Genomic DNA, 22,492 nt, shown 5'->3' with positions numbered 1-22,492 from the left:
TTCTTAGCCCCTCTGATGAACTGTCTTAAGAGAGGGTGAGAGAATAAGGGTGGATCAGTGTTGTATTCTGCAGAAATGGCTGAGGCATGGATTTTGATGGAGGAGAATGAAAGTCCACTGCTTAGCAGCTCAGCTAGATACTGTAGTATTTGAGGTAAATTCAGTTTTCCAGGATCCTGGCCCTTTTTCTCATTCCAGACACAAAACCGTTTCCATTTTGCGGAGTAAGCTTTTCTAGTTGATGGCCTTCTGGCCTCCAAAATGACATCCTGCACCTCCTTGGAGAGTAGGGTCTGCTGTGATGCTAAGGAATCTTCCATGCGGCTAGATTGAGTGTTTTTAGCTGGCTGTGAAGAGTTTTGAAGCTGTGCTGAGTCAGGAGAAGAGGCATTAGAGGCAGGGTCCATGGTGGGGAATGCGTCAGGCTCCTCAGGAGTGGGTACCAGTGTTGTCTTGGCTAGTCTGGAGCAATGAGAGTCATCTTTGGTCTGTCTGCTCTGGTTTTCAATAGAACTTTGGGCAGCAGAGGAAGAGGTGGGAAGGCATAAACTGTCATTGATGTGCAATTGAAAGAGAGAGCGTCCACTCTCCAGGCCTTTGGATGGAAAATCCTTGAGCAGAATTTTGTCAATTGGTGATTTTTGTGGGAGGCAAAGAGATCTATGTGTGGCCTTCTCCATGCTTGGATTATCTCTGTAAAAACTTTTGGATGCAACTTCCATTCGTGTGGATCTGTCATATTTCTGCTTAGGTTGTCTGCCAGCGTGTTTTCCTTGCCTGGCAAGTACTGTGCTTGTAGTTCGATTTGTAAGTCCATGGCCATGTTCCAAAGTGACATGGCCAGTCTGCATAGGGGGTATGAATGTGTTCCTCCCTTTTTGTTTATGTACCACATAACTGTGGTGTTGTCTGTTCTTATCAATAGCTGACCTGGTTGCAGAAGGTCTTTGAAAGCTATAATAGCATTTATTACTGCTAGCATTTCCTTTTGATTGATGTGAAGGTGCTTTTCTTTTTGGGACCATTTGCCCGGAATGCACAGATCTGTCATGTGCGCCCCCCCAGGCGTAGTCCGAGGCGTCTGTTGTGATGACTTGATTTGCTTGAGGCTTGCTGAATGAAGACCTGCGTTTGTTTGGCATGCTTGAGCCCACCACAGAAATTCCTTTTGAAGACATGGAATTAGTGGTATTATTGTTTCCAAACTGTGGCTGTGTTGAGATCATAGGTTTTTCAGGTACCATTAAAGTTTCCTCATATGCAGCTTTGCACATGGGATTAGTAAGATGCAAGATGCCATGAATCCCAGAGCCTGCAGGATTTTCCTTGCAGTCAGCCTGGTGCAATTTGCTAGTGCTCTGAAGTATTGAGTTAGTTGCCCCTGCTTCTCTGGCGTGAGGTAGGCCATCTGGGTGTTTGTGTCCAAGTTGGCACCCAGGAAAATTATTTTCCGAGAGGGTATTAGTCTTGATTTCTTTTTGTTGACTGTGTATCCCAGAGAGTTCAACAACATTATTACACAAGCCAGATGTTTCAGAAGAATGTGCTTGCTGTCCGCTTGGATCAGGCAGTCGTCCAAATAGAAGTATATTTGTATCCCTTGAAGTCTGCAGTAGGCAATTACTGATGCCAGGCATTTCGTGAATACTCTGGGCGCAGTAGATAAGCCAAAGGGCAATGCAGAGAATTGATAATGGGTTGAACCTGCAAGAAATCTGAGGTATCTTCTGCAATTTTGTCTGATTGGGACATGCAGGTATGCCTCCTTGAGGTCCAATGTTACCAGCCAAGACTCCTTGCCCAGCATGGGAAGAAGCTGCTGTAGAGTGAGCATCTTGAATTTTGGTACGAGTAGAAATGTGTTTAGGATGGACAGGTCCAAAATAGGTCTCCAATCTTTTCCCTTCCTTGGTACCAGGAATAGTCTGGAATAAAAACCTTGACCTTGTTCGTGCGTAGGTACCTCTTGAATAGCTTTCATGTCTATGAGATCTGTAATTTGCCTTTGTGCCTCTGCCCTTTGATTGTGTGGCAGGTTTGGCATGCCTCTCATTTTTGGAAGGGTGTGAAAATGGAATCTGTAGCCTCTGTTTATAATGTCCAGGATCCATTTGTCTTTTGTGACAATATGCCAAATTTTTTGAAAATAATGCCAGTTTTCTTCCTAAGGGTGCTGCCATTTGAGTCTTGCTTGGCATGCAAAGGGGAAAGTCATTGGGTTTGCTTTCTGAATGGTTGCGAGTTATCCTCACCACCTCTTTTTGTGTAGGAGCTTGCCATTGTCTGCCTCTAAACGATCCTTGGGATTGTCCTCTGCCCCTCAGGCGCCTGCATCTACCTCTTTGGGGTCTGTCCGTGGCTGGAAAGGACCAATTTTTGGAAGGCCAATTTCTGCTGAAACGTGGGGGTTGCACCTGTAGAAAATCTTTCACAGTTTGCATTGATTTAGCCTTTTCCTCCATTTTCCTTAATACCTCCTCAGCATTAGCACCAAATAATACATCCTTTTGCAAAGGGGCATCTAGTAATCTTGCTTTGACATGATCTGGCAAGGATTGTTCCTTGAGCCAGGCATGTCTACGTATGACTGATCGTGTAACAGCAGCTCTACATGAGGCCTCTAGAGCATCAAAACCACATTGTAAGGTATGCTTACCCACTTGTTCTGCACTATGCATCAAATCCTTCAACTCCTTCAAGTCTGGTTGTTCAGGTTGTGACATTTTAGTTTTCAATTGTGATAACAAAAACTGCTGGTATTTTAGCATATGGAACTGACAGTTTAAGGCCCTCATGGTTAAGGTAGCCGAGGTATATACCTTTTTTCCCCACCTTTCTAAGGATCTGGAATCTCTCTCGGAAGGTAATGGATTTTTAGCAGTGGAGGCCTTAATTCCCTTGGGTCCCTGTGAGATGGTTTCTGGGTCAGCAGCATGGCTTTTGTATAGAAATTGGTGTGAGTCAGGAACCCTGTAGTACCTGTCAGACTTGACTGGGGCTGGAGGTAAAGAATCCGGGTTAAGGCAGGCCTCCGAGTAAACATCATCTAGGATGTCCAAGACAGGAGGTATAGCCAGAGGCCTGTGCTGAGGTAGCAAGAGAAATTCCCTAAGCCTTTTCTTGGAATCTGAATAATCTTGGCCTTCCCAGTGGAAGTGTTCCCTTAAGGTATGCAAAGTTTCCCCAAATGAGTAATCCTCTGGGGGGGATACAGAAGGAATGGACTCCTCTGCATCAGAGTCTTCAAAAGGGGAGTAAGAATGTTCCTGATCATCAGAGTGCTCTGAAATAATGGAGCCCTGATCAGAGGAGAGGGATTCTTCCTCCACTCTGGGCCTTTTGTCCGGTGGGGGTTGAGAACCCTGATAAGAGTAATTAAATCCTCAGCCATTTTAAGCATCTGTTTTTTAGGCATGGGGCCTGGAGATGGGCCCTGTGTAGCTTGTCTCTTAGAATGCATGGCTGCTTTAGACTTTGTGAAAGCCTTGATGGAAAAAGAAGAGGAAGGTCTGAAGACACCTTGAGAGGAGGCAGACCTGTCCACATTTTGAGATTCAACGCCAAGAGTGGCTTCGGTATCTGTAGTCGGGGTGTGGGCCGAGGAGCCTGCGACCTCGGGCACAGAAGGCACCGCCAATGAAGTGTCGTTGGTAGTCAGGGGCTGCGTAGGCGCCTCGCTGAGAACCGGACCATGTGTAGTCGGCTTTGGCGTGGTGTCGGTAGAGGCCGCGGACCTCATGTGTCGGTCCTTGTCTTTGCGCTTTTTAGACAAAACTGGAGTCGGAGTACCCGACGACATAATATAGTTAAATGCTTTGCCAAAATAATGCTGGGCGAACTCCGCCCGACGCTTAATGGTGCGTTTGTTGAATGTAGCACAAAAGCAACATACCGAGACGTCATGGTCTGGGCCTAAACAAGGAATACAGAGGGAATGGAAATCCTTATGCGGTATTTGCTTCCCACAAGAAATACAATTATTAACTTTGTCTGACATCGGTCTGAGGCAAGAAAAGTTTCCCCAACGGGGTACTTAGCTTTCAAGAAGACTTCGGTTTCAAAATTTTCGTAATTTCTGGAGCTGGCCGACCGGCACTTGCGAACTGCTTCTGCTTCAGGCACCGCGCGGCAAGAAAGACTGAAGAAAATGGTGTCGGCTGGTTCCTTTATACCCCTGTCGCACTGACGTCAGGGAAGAAGTGATGACAACCGACGCCGGACCTGGACTTTGGAATTTGGCCGACCGAGGACCCGCCTGATGGCAGGAGAACCCATCTGTTATGACTGCAGCTGTATGCACGATGAACATCTACATCATGCCTCTCCTAGCCTGGACAATGACATCACCATTAATATTTACTCCCCCACTTACTAGTCCTCTTTGCATATTCAGTATCAGTAACAATATTATTCCCATACTCCTGTTATATAAAACTGTCAGTTATCTAGCTTTTCATTTTAAAATGTTATCCTGTAAATCAAATGAGGCACCACATAAAGACAGCAATTACAAATGCAACACTCTCTTTCATTACTTACATCTTTAATTACTGAATACTACAGCTAATCTTCTTTGAACATCCCTATCACATATCCTCAAACTTATCCCTTGCAAAATATATTTCTCCCAGTTTTAAGCATGTACTTGTCATCTCCCTTTTGTCGCCTCACAGTAAGACACTGTCCGGTTCGATTCTCAGCTACAGCATCTTCTGCGTGGAGACATGTGTGAATGGGCGTAACTTCGTTGAAGGTTGTGCGTCAGGCCTGGCAAGCCGATACGTAAAAATTAACTGCCAATCATTGGCAGACCGGAGTTCCACTGTGGCGATCCCTAACCGAGAAAAGCCAAAAGACAAACAAACAAACAAACTTGTCATCTCCCTTATCTAAAGTCCTACATCCTACTGCTTCTGATAGCAGGCCTATTGCAAATCTTAGCCTTCTAGCAAAAAAGGTAGAAAAATGTGTCTACAAGCAAATTCTTAAAAATAATGTAATCTCTTCTCTGAAGACCAGCATGGCTTTTGACCAGAATATAGCACCCAGACTGCAATACTTGTCTTTATTTCTGAAATTTACACAAATACTAAGAAAGGTTTATCAACAAAGGTAATTTTTCTGCATGACATGAGAGCCTTTGTAACTGTTAACCATAGCCTTCTGCTTAATAGGTTAGCAAACTATGGTTTCTCCTCTGAAATAACATTGAGGTTTCAGAGTTATATTTCCAGTGCAGCTTTCTGCATACCAGTCAAAATGGCTATTTCTATTCAGGTTCTATTAACACTTGAGTCCCACAAGGCTTTGTAATGGACCTATTTAAATAACATTACTGGGACCTCACAAATTGCAATATTACTCTTTTAAATGACAATTCAGTATTTACCTCCATGCATGTCTATTCTACAAATTGCCAGTAATTAGAAAAAGGACTTCTCCCAAATTTGAAATTGGCTTCCTTTAAAGAAACTTCAATTAATCTTTCAAAATCAATAATCATAATGTTTGCCACATCCAAAAGGCTAGCCTGTGCTATTACCCCCTTACTCCAGATCCCTATGGGAACTTATTTTTTTCACCAGACAGCTAAAATATTTTGGTACTTTTAATAGATCACATATACTCTTTCAAAGGCATACAGACTCTACCATAGATAACATTTCTCTTCAACTTAAGACTGCTTGCAGACTGTCCAAGATTCTTGCATAGGAAGCCTGTCAAGCCACTGCTATTAATGTACTGCTCCCAAGGCTTGCATACACACACTGCATATTGCTAACCATTTATCTAGTCAAAACCCTGTAGCACTTTAAGCTGCAAAAATAAGAATCTTAAGATTCATTCACCTCTCTACAGAGCAACACTGTTACATTACTATCAAGGCAAATGGCTCCCTGTCCCAGCTTATTTGCTCCATATTCTTGCCTTTAAACTTCTTAATAACAGGTACTACCCCATCTTTGGCCAACAAACTATTTGTGAACAACTCCTCTGTATTCTACATAATACTCTACCATCACACTCAAAAGACCACACTTCTCTCTGGCTATCTGTAAGAAATTTTTTCTAGACCTTGACCCAGCTTCATGGAATAGTCATCCAGCTCAAATCATAGCAATGCAAGTTCAGAAAAAAAAGGAATACAACTGCTCCTGTTTTAAGAGCCCTGAATGACTCAGATTAACCATATTTGTATTTGCTTTGCTCCATCCTTACAATTTCATCTGTACTGCAATAGTTAGTTCTTAATTTGTTGCCATCTCCTGACATTCCCATTCTGTACCTTTTCAGACTAGCGTTTTAACTAGCTACTAACATTTAACACCTGGATTAATGTAGGATGTATTTGCTTTTGTAAATTTACATGGATTAATGTGAGATTTATTTGCTTTTGTATATTTATTTGGATTAATGTGTGATTTACTTACTTTTCTAGGAGGAGCTACACAGTGGTGGAGTGGATAGTGATGTCACCTCACAGCACAAGATTCCTCAGTTTTATTCTTGGCTGAGGTGCCTTCTGGGCGGTGCCTGTATGTCCTCCCAGTATTCATGTAGGTTTCCTCTAGGTGCTCCAGTTTCTTCCCACATTCCTAAGACATGACGTAGGTGGACTGAATACTCTAAATTTGATATAGGTGTGACTGTGCATGTGATCATCTAATATGGAACAACAACCATGGCAGGGCTAGCCACCCTGTGGTGTGAACCTCGGCTCTAGATGATTTCCACTGTTGAAGTGACAACCCCACCTCATGTGCAAAAATGAGGAAAAAAGGGTTGTGGAAGGATGAATTGATGGATGACTTGCTTTTGCATACTGTGTATAGTATGCTTTACTTACTACACCACTTCAGGATTCTGTGTGTGTGTTGTGTTGTGTTGCAATATGGCCCAAATTGTGGATGAAGACAGTCCTGAACCAGCTCATAAAGCCAGTTAAACTTCAAATAAATGAAATACAGATTAAGCTCTTATTGCAGGATTAAATGAGGAGAAACACAGAATAAAATGGGGTTGCATGGCTAGGCTTATAAAGGCCCACGTGATCATTAGGCCACTATACACGTATGAACCTATGCATGACATAATAGCATTGATTAAAGAATAGAGTACAGGTGTTATTTGACAATTTTTTTGATAACAGACGTATAACGGTTGATGTACATAAAAACATGGTTTTAAATGTTTTCAGTGTTAATGTAAAGACGTGCAGTCACGTGGGTTTCCTACCACATTCCAAACACATGCAGTAGGTGGATTGGACATTGCCGTAGGTGAGAATGTATGTGAGTGTGTGTGATACGAATGAACTACCATGGCAGGGCTAGCCACTCAGCGGTGTAAACCTTGGCTCGAGATGACTGTTACTGCTGAAGTGACACCCCGACCCTGTGTGCAGAAATGGGAAAAGGGGTTGAGGGTGGATGGATGGTGATGTATATTGTCAGTATCATTGGTGCAGCAGGCAGCACACTTACCTTTGGTGCAGAAAGCTGTGCATAGATCAATTGCTGACTCTGCAAAGTAGCATAAGGGGGTGCAGCACTCCTAAGTGTGTCAATGATGTTAAACGGAGGTCACATCTACTTGAGTTGTGGTAGCTAAGGTGAATGTAAAAGATTCCACAGTAAATACAGAAAAGAGTAAGGGAAGTCCCCCCCCCCCCCGAAAACAGGCTACTAGCCTAGTGGGACTAACCTAGTAAAAAAACGCACATTACAAAATATATACACATCAAATAAATAAATAAATAAATAAAGGAGATTTTCAAAAATAAACTGTAGCAGGTCACATAAAGGTCTACTGTGGAAGCTATAGTTAGATTACCTTTATTATGTCCTAATTGAGTCCAGATTACAGGAAGTCACCTAGCGACTAGAATTTGGACAGACAAGATAAATTAGTGAGGTCTTTAAGCTCCAACACTGCAAAGGAATAGACTCTCTGTGCTATACCTTTAGACTTTTGTCAGAAACGTAGGAAATCACTGTGTTTTCAGAGACATATGCTGGACCAAACAGATAAGAAAACAGTGGGTCTATATTATATGAACAAGAGTTCATATAAGCGAACGCGCAATGAGCGAAAATCCTGGACATCGAAAACAATATTGTAAGGGGCTACGCCCCCCCCTCCACTAAATATATATTCCAACTCCGAGATTGCACTACAGTGAGGAAAAGGAAAAAAACTCCAGTCTTCACTGTACTGCAATCTCATAACATGCACCACCATGTCCGGGAGTTTCGCTCATTAGAGCTTTCGCTTATATGAACTTTCGTTCATATAATGTTGTTGTCTTTCGGCTTTTCCTGGTTAGGGGTCGCCACAGCGGAACTCCGGTCCGCTAATGATTGGCAGTAGATTTTCACGAACGCTGAGGTGTCAGCTCGACGTTCAACCTTCAACGAAGGCATGCCCATTTACGTATGTCTTTCGACCGCCCACCCAACTGACCCGAAAACAGTAGCATAAGGATGCCTGGAGAATGATTTATTACACTTAGCCAGAAGCTTACAAAAGGCATCCACCTTTATTTAGAAGCCAGAAGAGCAGAATCTTGGTGCTTCCAGGTTCTAATTACAACAGCTTTACTAACTGCTTTCATGGAAAGATGACCCAGCATTTAGTTGCTTCTGGGGAGGGGAAATGTGGGCCAGATTTGAGTCCAAAGAAGACTGCATGAGGCTTGCTGCATCTCCAAAACAGGGTCATCTGAAGGGAGCATTTAGGACTAAGAGGATTTAGTATTCTTCTCAGTCAAAGAAACAATAGCTTCTGGGTTCTTGGGCTCCTCAACAGATGTGCAAGTGGGAGCCAGCTCTCACCCACATAAGCATCAGAAGTAAAGTCATATATGGACTTGTGTGTGTGAGGACAAGCAAGAAATGTCTGCGCATCAAATTTTAGGTGATACTGATTCTATGTCCAAGAGCATCTCTGCCAAAGGCAGAACACATGTGAGAGACGTTTGAGCAGGGCCTAGCACTTGCATTACTTCATACTCGCTAAGGATTTGATGACTCACTCAAGATTCTGGCTTCCACAGACATCAAACATCTGCTTGTTGGGTAAGCCTTAAACTGCAAGCCTTGGCAGGAAATGAAATGGCATAAGCCTTGGTTGGCAGGGAGTGAACTGGCATACGCCTTATAGGATCATAGGAGGTTACCAGGCTATTGGTCCTGAGGCCCACAAGCGTAGCCAAGAATTTAGCCCATGTTTAGACAAGTCAGCACCCAGAGCCCCTGTCCAGCAGGGACACAGGCAGAATCCCAGGAGTGTATTTTCCATTTCCCCATCCAGTTATCCAGGTTGCGCTTAAACAGGGATAATGAGGTACTCTGCTTGATATGGAGAGGGAGTCTATTCCACAGATGGGGGAGTCTCTGGGACACATACCTGTCCCGCCAATAAGTCCTATTGATATCACAGACCAGGATGGCAGGAAGTGAACAGGCATAAGCCTTGGGAGGGAGTGAACTGACATAAACCTTGGCAAGGAGTGAATTGGCCTACTTCCTCCCCAAAACTGGGCTAAAAGACCCTGAAACCTCTTTCTGGGATAAGACTGGCTGGCCTCAAGATTTAGCTATCAAACAGGGCAAAAGCATATCATATACACCTCAAAATGCACCCTGATGAAGCAGACGTCAAGGGTATACAACCTTTGATGGGCTTCTCAGCCTCTGCCACATCAAAGTACTGTTATGGTTCTGAGACCTTTTTTTTTTGGACCACTGGAAAAGGTGTTATTGACAAGTTCTATCCATGGGCTGTGCTATTATCAGAAGTATGAGAAGCAAACTCCCCTTCAACTTGCTGGCTCAACTTTTTTATTTTTTCCTCTGTTTTGCGTCCAAAAATGTATTTTCTGCTCCTGGAAAAAAATACTCTGATGACAGCTTAATATAGCAATTCAACTCTCTCTCTCTCCTGCTTCTCATCACCCTCTGATTATGGGGATGAACTTGCTTTTCTTCTGCCTGGTGTACAATAATCATTTTCCACAAACACTCTGGTGTCCCCAATTGATAATACTTTACTCTTCTACCACAATTTTGTAAGGAGCGGCTCCTTCTGTTGATATGAGGTCTTTATTACTACTGGTCTTAGCTTCTTATAGCCACATTTGCAGCATGGACATGATGTGCACTTTCTATTAATAAATCTACCTACTGTGGTACACAAGTCCAGTTACTTACTACTATTTGTAGTCCTCAGAGACCTCATTAAAACCAGTGTAGCCCTCAGTGCTCCATGCTCACACAGTCTCTACCAACATCCTTCTACCCCACTGACATGCTCCAATGTTGCTGGGGCTGGTCGTATGTCTTAAAGGGCGTCCTGGGGACTTGGCCATCTATGTTTCCATCCTGTATTTTTTCTGATATACTTTTTTGGATCCTTATATGATAGAAACCTCATTTGACTGAGACCATAAGACTGAAATTTCAAAAGACTGAAAAGTCACTTGACTGAAACCCATAAGACTCTGTTTCAACATACTAAATTTTAAGCTGGACCATATAACACCAGACTAAGTAGGGGGCTACACCTCCCACCCACACCCAATGTGGGGGGCTGTGCCCCCCCACACACACCCTGACTATATATACAAACTCCAGGATCCCACTACAGTGGGGAAAAGGGTATAGTAGTGGCAGCATGTAAACTACTGTAAGGTACGTGAAAGGTATATGCCCCTTTCCCCACTGTAGTGCATTCCTGGAGTTAGTATGTATGTATGTATGTATATATATATATATATATATATATATATATATATATATATATAGTTGGGGGTGTGGGGGCACAGTCTGGTTTTATATGGTCTAGTTTACAATTTAGTATGCTGAAATTCAGTATTATGGGTTCAGTCAAGTGACTTTTCAGTTTTTTGAAATTTCAGTCTTATGGTGTCAGTCAAATGTTTCGATCATATGACAGGGTTCCATTTTTTATGCCACATTCACTTTTTCGCTTTCCCCGCTTTCCACACTTGTGGGTACATTCTGAAGGCAAACTCCTCTCTTTGGACCATACCTGCCCTTAAGGTACTTCACCAGCGATTGCTGCCCCCCATAGGATGGACACGCCCATCTCTCCCTGCCACTATGTCACCTGAGCCTCTAATCAAATCTAGGTCAGCCGACCTACACTTAGGGTTTTATCCTTCTACACCACTGCAGCAATACTAATCCAGTTTCTTATTTGCATTTCATAAAATTAATGCCATCTGCTCCTTCCAGTTTCTCTTCTACAACAGAAAACGCTATTTTTTTTCCAAGTGCACTGTCTTTTAACCCTAGCATTTTTTGTTTTGAAAATTTTCTTCTTGAGAAGCTTCATATTCAGCCAGTCTTTCCTTAATTTGAGCTTCTCATTTCTTCAGTTTTTTTTTCTAAGTTTATCTGAATAACTACTTAAAGGTTTTTGTATACTTTCTAGCCTTTTCACATCTGACTGCATGTATTTACTCAGTGTCTCACCTGAATGGATTTGATTTATTTTTTTTTTCTGTAAACTACTGGAAGCCATCTCCTGTGTTTTGGCTGAAACTTGATTTGATTTTTGCCAAACAGCTGCAAGGCTCTTCCCTACTACAGTCGTTTCTTCTCCTTTTCTAGTCAACTGCTTCTTATTTTCTCCAGATTTCTTCAATGCTGAAATCCATAGGAGTGCAGTGACTAACTCATAACAGAATTTTACCCAAGAAAATAGGTTTTTCTCACTACTTTCCAAAATTTATGTTTTCACACTGGGAGAGCTCTAATTGATCTGCTGATCAGTGTGCAGTCATCTTAGAAGTCCCCACAAATATGCTAATCTTAAGCAATGGCTCTATAGGTGATATTGCCTAATACCCAATCCATTTCCTTATTTACATACTAATTCAAATGTTAAGGGGGGGGGCGTGAGTGGCCATAAACCATTACATAAACAGACGTTTTCAGCTCAAGGTTTTCTCAAAAAGAGGAGTAACTGTGCAAGCTTAGCTGTAAGTTGGGTAGGATATATTGCCCTTTTCTGTCTCTGAAATACAGCTCTCCTGACCTTTTTCAGACCCCTTCTCCGGGCACACATAAAGTAACCCTAAGTACAGGTAATTTTGACAACTGATCTTACACAAAAAGAATCCACTGAGTAGGGTGTGGCCTGGAGGAAGAGAGATGACAAAGTACAGTTGTGTACACTTACCATAAATCTAGATGTTCGAGTGTATTCACTGTTGCAGTCATTACATTTGAGTAATCCTGCTGGCAGGTTGCCCTCAGCCGGCCTGAATTCCAAAGTCTTGGGTCCTGCATCGGCTACTGTCGCCCCTTTCCTGACGTCAGGTTGTCAGGGGTATAAAAGAAGCAGCCAACGGCATTTTCTTCAGGTTTTCTTGCCCCAGATGTCAGATGCCCCAAAAAAGGGTAGCCACAGTTTATATAAATATTCAGAAATACACCAATATAAATTTTACCTTCATCTAAAAGCAAATGCACCACATAGGTAGTATAAATCAGAGAAGGAAAGATAAGATCCAAAAGAAAAAAGGGGGAAGGCGGGTGGGGTAACCTGGACTGCAACAGTGAATACACTCGAACATCTACATTTATTGTAAGTGTACACAACTGTACTGTGTTCTTCGTGTTTCACTGTTGCAGTCATTACATTTGGGTAGAGTCCCAAAGCTATGGTTGGGGAGGCTGGAACTAGACAGCAGTAGGAGCAGCTATGAGGCCCTGCAGAACTGCAGTGGCAAAGCCTGCCCTGGATTTAGAGTAGAGTGGCAGATGATAATGCTTTGTAAAGGTGTGCACTGAACTCCAAGTAGCCGCCTCTAAAATGTCTCTGGTTGGTACTCCCCTGAGAAAGGCTGCTGAGGTGGCTGCAGCTCTGGTGGAATGAGGCCTAATGCCCTTAGGCAATGGCATGCCATGGTGTAAGTAGCAGAAATGAATGCAGTGGCCTAACCACTTAGAAATAGTCTGCTTTGAGTTAGGCTTTCCTTGTGATCCTGCAGCATATGCCACTAGTAATTGCTCTGTCTTCCTGAAAGCTTTGGTTCTGTCCAAGTAGAATCTAAGTTGTCTGTATACGTCCAAAGAATGCAGAATTCTCTCCCCTTGTTCTGTGGATTTGGGTAAAAGGTTGGCAGATGGATGGCTTGGTTAAGAGCCACACTGGACACTACTTTAGGCATAAATGTTGGGTTTGTCCTCATGGAAACCCTGTCTGGATGAAAAATGATGAAAGGTTCCACAGCCATGAGCGCCTGTAGCTCTGAAACTCGTCTTGCAGAAGTAATTGCTAAGAGCAGAGCTGTTTTCCAAGATAGAAACTTCATATCAGCAGTAGCAGCTGGCTCAAAAAGAGGCAGGGTGAGCTTTTCCAAGACATAGTTGAGGTCCCATGCAGGTATTGGTAGTCTCCTTGGGGGCCTTACATTTTTGGCTCCTCTGAGGTACTGCCTTAATAAAGGGTGAGAAAAAAGTGGTGGCTCTGTATTGTAATGAGCCGAAATGGCAGAGGCATGAATTTTAATTGATGAAAAAGATAGGCCTTTGTCCAGCATCTCAGTTAAGTATTGCAAAATCTGAGGAATATTTGGTACCACTGTATCAGTTCCTTGTGCCTGGTTCCAGGCACTCTTCCATTTTCCAACATAAGACTTTCTAGTACTAGGCCTTCTGGCTTCCAGAATGACATCCATCACAGCTTTACTGAGAGGTGTTTTTTGTATGAATACATTATCCGCCATGCTGCCAAGTTTAATGTCCTGAGTTGACTGTGCATGATCTGATTGTTTTGCTGGGAGAGTAGTCGAGAAATTTGAGGTAAGGTCCAAGATGGGTATAGAGATTAGTTTCTTAGTACTGGATACCAGTACTGGCGTGGCCAGTCTGGGGCAATCAGTATCATCTTTGGCTTCTCCGGTCTGACCTTTAGGAGCACCTTGGGGAGGAGAGGCAGTAGAGGAAAGGCATATACTGACAGGTTTTTCCATCTGAAAGATAGGGCGTCCACTTTCCATGCTTGTCTGTGATAAGTCCTTGTGCAGAATCTTTTTAGTTGGTAATTGAGAGGGGAGGCAAATAGATCTATGTCCAGGCATCCCCATTTACTTGTTATCATCCTGAAGAGTTGTGGATCCAGCTTCCACTTGTGGGGATCCATGAGGTTTCTGCTTAGTTCGTCTGCTACAGTATTTTCCTTTCCTGGCAGGAATTGTGCCTGCAGATGTACTTGGTAAGTCAAAGCTGTGTCCCACAAGGTCATGGCTAGTCTGCAAAGGGGTAAGAATGTGTGCCCCCCTGCTTTTTTATATACCACATGACCATGGTGTTATCTGTCTTTATCAGTAGTTGTCCCGGTTGAAGTAGGTCCTTGAAGGCTGTCAGGGCATTTTGAACAGCTAACATCTCTGAATGGCTATCCCTTGTTCTTGTGACAAGCCAGTTTTGCATATGGAATTAGTAGGATGCAGGATACCATGAAGCCCAAAGCCTGCAGAATTTTACTTACAGATAACTGGGCCTTTGTTACCAACATTTTGAAATAGGTAATCAGTTGCCTTTGTTTGTCTGACGTGAGATAAGCCATCTGGGCAACTGTATTCACGCTTGCACCCAGGAATGTTATCTCTTGTGAGGGTACTAGTTTTGATTTCTTTTTGTTGACTGTGTACCCTAGGCATGTTAGAAGTCTTTTCACAAACGCCAGATGTTGAAGAAGAATGTCCTTGTTCTCTGCTTGAATGAGACAATCGTCCAAGTAAGGATATATTTGTATTCCTCCTTGTCTGCAGAATGAAATTACTGGTGCCAGGCAGTTTGTAAAGACCCTGGGCGCAGTAGATAAGCCAAAGGGCAGTGCAGAGAATTGGTAATGCACTGAACCAGCCTTGACTCTTAGATATCTTCTGCATGATTGTCTGATTGGAACATGAAGGTATGCCTCTTTTAGGTCTAAAGTCACAAGCTAAGCATTCTTGCCCAGCATGGGCAGAAGCTGCTGCAAAGTCAACATTCTGAATTTTGGAATATCCAGGAAAGTATCAGGATAGGTCCAGTATTGGCCTCCAGGCCTTGTCCTTTCTGGGTACCAAAAACAGTCTTGAGTAAAATCCTTGTCCCTGCTCTTGCTCTGGTACTTGTTGAATGGCCACCATGTCCATGAGGGATGAGACTTGTTTTTGTGCCTCTGCCCATTGATTTTTTGGCAGATCTGGCCAGCCGTTTGCCTTTGGCAGAGTATGGAAATGGAACTTCTAGCCTTGTGACACTATGTTTAGAATCCACTTGTCCTGGGTTATGATGTGCCAATTTTGAGCAAAAAGTGCTAATTTTCCCCCTAAGGATGCTGCCAGAAGATAAGTGCTTGGTGCAGGCAGGGGGAAGTCATTGGGTCTGTTTTCTGTATGTTTGTGATCTATCTTCTCCAGCTTTGGAGGTAGAAGCACCCCATTTGCTTGGGCCTATAAGAACCTTGCACCTGGGATCTGCCTCTAGGGTGTCTGGATCTGCCCCTTTGAGGTCTATCGGACACAGGAAAGGACCAATTTTTTGTAGGCCAGTGTCTACTAAACTTAGGTGGCTGTACTTGTAAAAAATCTTTGACAGTTTGCATAGATTTAGCTTTGCCCTCCATTTTCTTTACCACTTCTTCTGCCTTAACACCAAACAAAGTATCATGCTGTAAAGGTGCATCTAGCAATTTAACTTTAACATAATCAGGCAGATTTTGTTCCTTTAACCAAGCATGCCTTCTAATTACAGAACCTGGAACTGCAGCCCTGCAGGAGGCCTCCAAAGAATCAAAACCACATTGCAAAGTATGTTTTCCAACTTGTTCTGCTGCATACAATAAATCCTGCATTTCCTTGTTTTCTGCACATTCAGAATTTAACAACATTTTCTGTTTCAGCAATCCCATGACATGTTGCTGATACTTAAGCATATGAAACTGACAGTTTAAGGCTCTTACAGCCAAAGTTGCAGGTGTGTAAACCTTTTTTCCCCATCTATCCAGTGCCCTTGAATCTCTGTCAGAGGTGGTTGGGTTTTTTGCAGTTGAAGCCTTGACTCCCTTTGGACCCTGTGAAACAGTTTCTGGGTCAGCATCAGGGTTTTTAAAAAGAAATTTGTGTGAGTCAGAAACCCTGTAATATCTGTCAGGCTTAACAGGAGCTGGGGGTAAGGAGTCAGGGGTCAGACTAGACTCCAAAAACACATCATCTACAATGTCTAACACAGGTGGAATGGCTAGAGGCCTTTGCTGAGGTAGTAAAAGAAAATCCCTGAGCCTCTTTTTAGATTCTGAAAAATCTTGGCTCTCCCAGTGGAAATGCTCCCTCATGGTATGCAAGGTTTCCCCAAAGGAATAGTCCTCAGGAGAAGATGCTGAAGGTACAGATTCTTTAGCATCAGAATCCTCATAGGGGGAAGAGAATATTCCTGATCAGAAGAGGAATCAGAAGAAATAGAAACCTGATCTGAAGATTCATAGTCAGTGTCTTGCCTAGGCCGCTTATCAGGAGGGGGATGGGAACCCCTGATCAAGGTAATCAAGTCTTCGGCCATTTTGAGCATCTGTTTTTTGGGCATAAAGGCCTGTCCACGTGGCTCTTGAGTTTGTTTCCTTGCTATAGAAGGTGCTTTAGTCTTTGCCTTTGAAGCTGAAGTTGTTTTAATGTAAAGATGTTTAGGTCTGAATACACCCTCAGAAGCAGGTACCTACTCAGCGGCTCCAGACCCATCTGAGGGATTAGCGTCTGAAGCTCCAATACCTTGAGTATCCAGCTGCATGGTCGACTCCACGTGGGAGTCGGTAGCGGCCTGCAACTCTAAAGTAGCGGGTGTCAGGGGCTGCGAAAGCGCCTCACTGAAAACCGGCGAACTGGTGACTGGCTTAGAAGCTTCGTTGTCGGTTTTGGGCCTCGGTTGTTTTTCTCTATCCTTTTCTTTGCGTTTTTTGTAAACTCCGGTAGTTGGATGGCTATCCGACGACATTTCAGGATAATTAAACTGGTGTCCAAAAAAGTTTAAAGCAAAATCATACCGACGCTTAATAGTGCGTTGGTTAAATCTAGCACAAAACTGACAACCAGTAATGTTGTGATCAGGGCCTAGGCAAGGAATACAGTAAGAATGAAAATCCTTATGCGGTATTTGCTTTCCACAACAAATACAAGTATTAACTTTTTCTAACATCGGTCTGGAGCAAGAAAAAAGTTTCCCCAACGGGGTACTTAGCTTTATTGAGGGCTGAGGGCAACCTGCCAGCAGGATTACCCAAATGTAATGACTGCAACAGTGAAACATGAAGAACATCCAGTTTGCCAGAGATGCCAAAGCCAAAAGTGTGCTATGAGAGTAATGACTTATCCCTCCCTCTGAAATTTGAGAAATACCAAAAAGATAACCTAAGCTATAAGAAACAGGCATACAAACTTCTTTACCAGTGTATGGTTAATGCAGAACAGCAAAGCATCACTCATACTCCTAGAAGTTTGATGCTGGTACTGAGACTCATTGACAGAAATAAGCTCTGAATGATGAATTTACTGCAAGAAAAACCTAACAGTGTAATATGTCATTTGTGAAATGGTGTGCAGCAGTCACTGTTTAACAAGAAAGCATACTTGTGGAACCTCCTTCCCAGTGCGTGAGGGAGTTCCCCTAGCATGGCCAGGTTGGAATGTATCTTGACTTTATTACCAATATTATATTATCCAACCTATTCACTGTGCATTTTGCCAACCTGTGCTTTAGCATGTTTTAATTAGTTTTGTAACAGTGTTTTGTTAAAAGTATATTAATAAATTTGAATCCATCTTTCAGGTGGTTCAACTACCATCCAAGAAAAAGTGTGTGTGCGTGTGTGTGTGTGCGTGTGTGCGTGTGTGTCTGTGTGTGCGTGTGTGTGTGTGTGTGTGTGACAGACAAGTTCATTTATCACATTAAGTGGTTTAAAATAAGAAGTTATGTACTTACCATAACGTTCCATGTGAGTTGTTCATCTCGCTTCCATTCTCACTGATGTGTCTGGCGCCGATCCTCGGCTCCAACTCGGCCAAATGCTAAAGCTCAAGCTCTTCAAACAGCTCGTGGCCTACTCCCTATCCCATGATGCAATAGTGCTTCCCTGAGATCTTGTTTGCCCAATCATACTGATGACTAAAGACTACAGGCATTGAAATAAGAATGCCATAGACAAGGACAAGATATCACTAGGACCTGTTGGAACTTCCCCGGCCCTCAAGACTTTAAAGGAAGGGGGGTTGGTGGGTGGGACGTAAGAATGAAGGCAAGATGAACAACTCACATGGAACGTTATGGTAAGTTTCCATCTCGCCTTCATTCTCACTGATGGGTAAGCATCCCAAGCACCATATCCTTTGGTGGCTCATGGGAGTATATTCCTCAGAACCATAGAACCAAAGGAGGCCCTGTCCCTGGAGGCATTATCCAATTTGTAATGAGTGATAAAGGTATGAGGTGAGGACTATGTGGCTGCTGCACAAATAGAATCTATAGGCAGCCATGCCATAAAGGCTGAAGAAGAGGAAATTGCCCTGGTTGAGTAAGCCATGACTTTATGATTTTATGTCATCTGCGAAGAGCTGTATGTAAAAGCAACACAGTCTGACAACCATTTTTATAACATGGTTTTAACCACAGGAGTACTCTTCTTTGAATCTGAAAAGGAGACAAAAAGTTGGCCCAATTTTCTGAAGTCCTCAGGCCTGTCTAGATAGAACTGAAGTTGCCTATGGACATCAAGTTTGTGTAACATGTGTTCCATTTTGTTTGTATCTTTGGTAATTCTGTAGTCTGGTTGAGATTTGTTTCAGAACAAACCTTGGGTAGGAATGAATGATTTTGTTCTCAGAGTCACTCTATCATCTTGAAAAATCAAGTATGGGACTTTTATGGATAAGACATGTAGCTCAGAAATTCTTCTAGCAGAAGTAATAGCTACTAAGAAAATTGTCTTCCATGATAGGCATTTTAAATCAAAGGATGATGCAGGTTCATAGGGGATAAAATGATCCATGAAGGCACAAAATTAAGATTCTATGGAGCAGATGGGGTTCTAATAGGTTGTCTCAAGTGAAAAGTACCCTTAAGAAATGCTTTAGAAAGTCTATGTGACATGATGGGAGTCTGTCGATCTCCAACATGAAAATTAGAGATGGCTGCCAATTGAACTCTAAGGATTGCTGCAGCCGCTCCTTCATGAAACAATTTAGTCAGAAACTCTAGAATGGAAGAAACTGAAGCCATAAATGGATCAACATCATTATTTGACGCCCGTATAGAAAATCTTTTCCACTTGCTAACGCATAGTTTCCTAGTAGAAGATTTATGAGAAGAAATTAGGATGCTCTGTGCTGCAGGTTATAACATGTGGAACCTGGCTATTCGTGGAACTGGAGCAGCCAAGCTGTCAATTTTAGGGTATGAATTGCAGGATGAAGAACATCCCCTGATGAATGTATCAGAAGATCTGGAACTGTGTCCAGGATCCATGGTTCTTCCAGTAGATGAGGCCGCAGAAAGTGGAACCAAATTTGATGAGGCCAGTAAAGGGCTATCAAAATAATGGTCCTTCCCAGAGTGCTGGCTTTCTGTAAGAATTTGGGTATCAGAGGAAATGGGGGGAAAAGCATAAAGAAGTCCTGGGGGCCAACTGTGTACAAGTGCATCCCTTGGGGCATCTCCCAAGTTGGGGATCAGGGCAAAGTAGTTGCTGCATTTGGTGTTGGCGGGGGTTTCAAAGAGATCTTAGCAAGGCTGGCCCCATCGGCGGAATATCCTTTCCGTTACTTCTTCTTTCAGGGACTATTCGTGGAGACAATATTGCTCTGCTCAATTTGTCCGCTATCACATTGGACCTCCCTGGAATGTGCATTGCTAACAGAAAGCACTGGGTGGAAATTGCTCACTGCCATACTCTCAAGGCCTCTCGGCATAAGGGGTATGATCTGGTTCCTCCCTGTTTATGTACCAGACCACTGACATGTTGTCCGTCTGTATCGCAATACTGCATAGAGGTAGAAAGTTTTGAAAGGACTGCAAGTACCGCTCTCATCTCTAGGACATTGATATGCAGATGAGCCTTGTGATTCTCCCATGTGCCTTAGGCTGTCCTTTCCTGAAAATGCCCCCCCACACCCTATCAGGGTCACAGTGGAAACCATGGTTGGAAGAACAAAGGAACATCCTATTGTCACTTGAGGAGAGGTCAGCCACCAAAGAAGATCCTTCTTGCATGACTTTGTTATTATGATATGGTGAGACATTGGAAGTTCTTGAAAGACCATTGTGTGAAAACCAGCCACTGCAGTATCCGATGTGCATTCAGCCTAACTGAATGGCAATGATGGCTGCTGCCATGGTCCCTAGTAATTTGAGCACTACTGAAACTGGTGCTCTCTGTTTGGGGATGAGACTCAGAATTTGTTGTTGAAGGCTCACCACTCTTTCCACTGGAAGTTTTATGGTCATGGAAACTGTGCCGAGATCTGCTCTGATAAAGATGGTACATTTGGATGGCTGTAAAGTAGATTTGTCCCAGTTTATAGTAATCCCCAAATGACTGCAAAGATCTAAGATTGTTGCCCTTGCGTGTATGAGTTGATGCTTGGTGGTGGCGGTGAAGAGCAAGTCATCTAAATATGGAAACACCTGGATTCCTAACTACCTCAGGTGAGCCATGGCTACTGCTATGCATTTGGTGAACACACTGGGGGCTGTAGTGAGACCAAAAGGCAGAGCCCGAAACTGAAAGTGACTGGCTCCCAGCCAAAAGTGCAGATGATCCCTGTTCATTCTGGCCATCTTTATATGGTAGTACGCATCCTAGAGATCTATTCAGCACATCCAATCATCTTTTCCTAGAAAAGGAAGTATAGACTGTAGCGTGACCATCCAAAACTTTGTTTTCTTGACAGATTTGTTCAACCTGCTGAGATTCAAAATTGTTCTCCAGTCCCCTATTTTCTTTGGAACTAAAAAGAACCTTGAGTAAGTTCCAGATCCTCTCTGGTCTGCTGGGACTGGTTGGATGACTCTTGTTTCTAGCAACTTTATAATCTCTATGGTTGCCTGTTCCTTGTGATTGGGTGGAACAGCTGGGATTTTTTTTTTTACAGGGGTTGGAGCGGGAGTAAAGAGGATAGTGCATCCTCTGGATATTATGAGTTGTATTCACCGATCTTTTGTGATTTTTAGCCAAGTGTCTGGGTACAAAGATAAGCGTCCCCCGACTGCCTCCAGAGATGGACAGGCAGGCCTCCTTTCAGGACCGCTGCTAGGGCTTGCCAAAGAACTGATCCCTGTCACTCTGATTCTATGGGCCCCCTCTGCCGCCGCGTGGACAGCATCTCCCATTACTGCCCCTCCTCTGCCTCTAGAGAGGGTTTCACCACTTGTCAAAGAAAGCTCATTGGGCTTTACGGAACCACATTTTCCCACTTTTCTGACCTTTAGGATAAGGTCTGGTAGGAGTGGATAAACGGACTCATACAGCAGACAGAGTCTTTCCATCTTGCTTACACCTGGTAAGCATTTCCTTTACTTTCGGTTCAAAAACTGATGAACCATCCAAAGGGGGGTGTTTACAAAGGATGACTTGTAGGGCTCCACAAAGAAACATAAGTGTATCCAGGAGCATCTCCAAAGAGCAATTCCTGCACCCGCTGCCCGACACGTTCCATCCGCTGTATATGAAATCAGATGCATGGAAGAGTTTATAAGGGAATTCAGGGTAGCAAGTTGGGAGGTTACCTTATCTGAGACCCCCACAGTTACTGCACCTTGTAGAGTATCTCCTAACTCCTTAAGGAGATCTCTGTGTAATCTGGTGAAATGTGTGAGATAGTTCATGGATCGAAGGGTAAAGGCCGCTGAACTGAACATGTGCTTTCCATATCTGTCCATGATCCTAGAATCCCTATTAGGAAGATGAACAGATGTGGAGGTCTCCGATAGCTCCTTCTTAGTGGCTGCCGTCACCACCATAGCATCAACGGGTACTCCTTTGTTAAAGAAAGCCTTGTCCTGTGGTGAAGTAATTTTATTTGGCCTCTGAGGGACTGGTTCTATGGTATCCAGAGACTCCCCCGCCTTTAGAGAGAGAAGGTCCATCAATTCATCGAAAGGCAGAGTCACCCAAGAGGTGGAGGGGTTGAGACCCGAAAGCCTTCAGGAGTACTGACTTATCATCAGTAGGGTTAAGGGGATTCCAGCCACCCTTCTGTTTTAGGATTTCTAAGATATCACCAAAAGAGATGTCTTCAGCTGGGGACCCTTCTAACTCATCTAAGTCAGTATCTGATGTGATGGATTCCTGTGGTGAATCCAGATGCTTCCTCTTGCAAGTTCTCTTCTTGGGAACCTCCTCAGAGGGAGCTTCTGGGGAGATCCCAGAAGAACAGGGCTCACCCGATTGGGGGGGGGGGCTGAGACTCCAGGTCTCTACGCTTTTG

General features: G+C 43.4%; 1 protein-coding gene across 2 annotated transcripts in view; it reads right to left on the bottom strand.

The window, feature by feature from the left end:
* The window catches only part of USP40 (ubiquitin specific peptidase 40), a 3,368,940-nt gene that overhangs the window by 180,166 nt on the left and 3,166,282 nt on the right, over positions 1–22,492 (bottom strand). The window lies entirely within an intron of this gene.

Source organism: Protopterus annectens, chromosome 6.part0 (assembly GCF_019279795.1).
Source record: "Protopterus annectens isolate FY-2018-M chromosome 6.part0, PAN1.0, whole genome shotgun sequence".
In the NCBI taxonomy this organism is placed as follows: domain Eukaryota; kingdom Metazoa; phylum Chordata; order Ceratodontiformes; family Protopteridae; genus Protopterus; species Protopterus annectens.
The sequence above is the reverse complement of the archived record's forward strand: the minus strand, read 5'-3'. Positions and strand labels throughout refer to the sequence as shown.